The sequence below is a fragment of the Macrotis lagotis genome, chromosome 3, assembly GCF_037893015.1.
Source record: "Macrotis lagotis isolate mMagLag1 chromosome 3, bilby.v1.9.chrom.fasta, whole genome shotgun sequence".
NCBI lineage: Eukaryota > Metazoa > Chordata > Mammalia > Peramelemorphia > Peramelidae > Macrotis > Macrotis lagotis.
The window spans coordinates 185,083,911-185,086,875 of record NC_133660.1 but is presented as its reverse complement, the minus strand read 5'-3'; the positions used below and the strand labels follow the sequence as shown (position 1 = coordinate 185,086,875).

At 36.4% G+C, this 2,965-nt stretch overlaps 1 pseudogene; it reads left to right on the top strand.

The window, feature by feature from the left end:
- The first annotated feature begins 1,857 nt into the window (after positions 1–1,857).
- On the top strand, positions 1,858–2,691 carry LOC141519270 (surfeit locus protein 2-like; annotated as a pseudogene).
- The last annotated feature ends 274 nt before the right edge of the window (positions 2,692–2,965 follow it).

Here is a 2,965-nt window from a genome sequence, read left to right as displayed (position 1 = left end):
GCTTTCTACCCTCTTTTCTGAGAATATAAATATCTGTAAAAAAAAAGATACTGTTCATTTTTGTCTTTATATAGTCTCACTTGAATCCAATACCTGGCACTTACTAAATACTTATTACCTCCAGGGTCTGAATTTATGCATCCCTAAAATGAGGCTATTGCACTAGTTTGTTTTGGAGCTATCTTCCAGTTTAGGAACCAAGTTCCTGTGCCCTGAGTTCAAACCTTGCCTTTAGTAAATACTCCCTGAGTACTGGAGTTGGGTCCTCTCTAACTCTTCATGATCCTATTTGGGGTTTTCTTAACCAAGATACTAAAATTACTTGCCTTTTCCTTCTTCAGATCATTTATATATAAGAAAACTGAGGAAAATGAAACTGACTAGCCCAGCTAACATAGCTAATAAATGAATGACTTATATAATATTTGCACTCAAGAGGATGTATCTTCCTGACTTTAGACCTAGCACACAGTACCACATAACTGTAGCTTTGGAAAATTTCATTAAATAATATTATAATACCATATTTTGGGAAGGATAATATTAAAAAGTTGCAAAATAAGAAATTTCAGTATTTTATCAATGTCCAGAGGTCAAAAAAGAATTATAGGTAGAAGTTAAAAAGTTCATACCCTAGAAATTATATTTTGAAAAGTAAATGAACCATGGATGAAAAGAAATTACTCATTGAACTTTCTTTTCTCTATTTTGATCTTCATGAAATAACATTCTATTTAAAATTTTCTGTTTTAGGGAACATTAGAGTAAAAAATTATGCTTTAATAGGGGATAAAATTATTTGATTCATTAAAAACTACATCATTACACAATAAATTAATATACTGTCATTTTGTGTCTAAAGAAATCTCTCATGAGTTGGCTGATGGAAATAAACTCCATTGAGTCTAATTACTTCCATATGTACTGACAATATTGTGCTTCAATCACTATAGAATTTGAGAAGCAAACTCACTAAAAGACTACCAGTATGAAACAGTCACTATGATAAGGCAGCAATTGCAACAAAGAAAAACTGCAAGTTTTTGAATTATAATACAGGCAAAGTATCTATGTTGTGCAGCAAGACTGACTCCAAAGTTTTTTCTTACTATCTAAGTTCCAAAGCAGTTGAGTTTTCTTATTGCTGCTTGAGTAAGTAGCATATTCATTTAGGAGAAGGGTTAAAATTGATCCATTTTCTCAATTTGACATTAAAGATTATGTAAGCATGTTGTGCTATACTGCTTTCCATATATCTAATCTAAGCAAGGTATTCATGTGTTATAGAACTGAGAAGTAAAATGAAAATGCCTATGGAAGTCTTTTTAAAGAGTATGGTAGGTGTTTGTCTTTTTTTTTAATTTTTGGTACTTTTATATGAATTTGTTTGTTGCCCTTCGCACACTTTTCAATGAATTTTCATTAACACCCATGACATACTCCACAGGTAACCATCTGTGTTTGTGCCTTAAAATGCTATATGCTGGGAGCTATCCCCCATGACATTGTTGCGTATTACATAAATCACATAGACATTCAACCCCTAGGAATGCAATCAAAACCTTACAAAGATGACTGCTGTCAGGTCTCATAAGGAGTGTAATTAATAAATTTATTACTTGGGAGTGGAGTTTTTTTCCTTCCCTAAAGTAAATAGAAAATTAGCGGCATAATTAGAGTTCATACCATCCCTTTTTATCCAAAAGTTTATTCTCTTCGGTCTACTTAGTAATTTAATTTTCTATTTTTAGCTTCATTTCTATTTATTTATATAAAGTCTAAACATAGAATTTTGAATACTTTGTTCTAAGCCAGTAAAAAATGTAACCGAATTCTTAAGCCCTAATAAGTATCATTATGAGGTTTCCACGTGGTCCCTTCTGGAGGCCGCGGGGCGCTGCCCCCTCCCCCGCCCCCGGAGTCAAGAGCAGCCCCGATGCCCGGGTGCCGCCGGAGGTGCAGGAATTCCTCCGGGGCAACCCCAGGCTGCAGCTGTGCCCCCGCCGCGCCAAGGTAAGGGGCAGATCGCCAGGTCATGAATTGCCCAGCCTCTTCTCAGATCTCCAGGCCTATACCAGTGGCAAGAAGTATCAAGCGTCTGATGGGCACTACCCAGACTTTCACCTATGAAGACTTTGAGCCACACATCCTTCCCAGCAGCAAAGATCTGAATCAAATGTTCTGCAAACTCACCCTTCGGCATATCAATGGGCTTCCAGAACACATTGTAGGTCTTGTTCAGGGTCGGCGCTACCAAACGGCTCTGCACAAATATGAGGAATGTCAAAAGCAGGGTGTGGAGTATGTTCCTGTCTGTTTGCTGCAAAAGAGGAGGAGACGGGATGACTTGATTGATGGTGAGCAGCAACCCAGAACAAAGGAGGATTTCTGGAAGCCTGCTCCAGTGATGAAGAAGACCAGAGTGATGACAACATGACTGACTTATACCCCCCTGAACCGTTCATTGAAAAGAACCCAGGTGAGAATGGAGATGTCATAAGGAACTACTTAACAGACACTGAAGACAACAATACACAACCTTCAGGAGAGAATGGCATGAATAGAGGGAAGAAGATGGAGGTGGACAGGCCAATGTGCGCCGAGAGGACAAAGACGTCTGCTTCAATGAAGAAGTTCAAGGACTATCACCGAAAACCCAAGCGCTTCAAAAGAGGAACAGAAACAAAATAACTTTTTTATATAATTGAATTAATAAAGCTGATGAAAAATGTAAAAAAAAGTATCATTCCTAAAGGACTATCAATCCCTTTAAAATACCCTTTGATTCAGCAATACCACTATATGTATAAAGATAATAATACTATTCAAAATATTGAAACAAAAAAAATTGTTTTTGCCCTAACCTCTCTTTTCCTCTTAAATAAATGATGATAGAATAAATATTACATGCACAGTAAATGCTTCTGAAATTTTTAAAAATTGTTACTTGATTTACTAAAAGTAA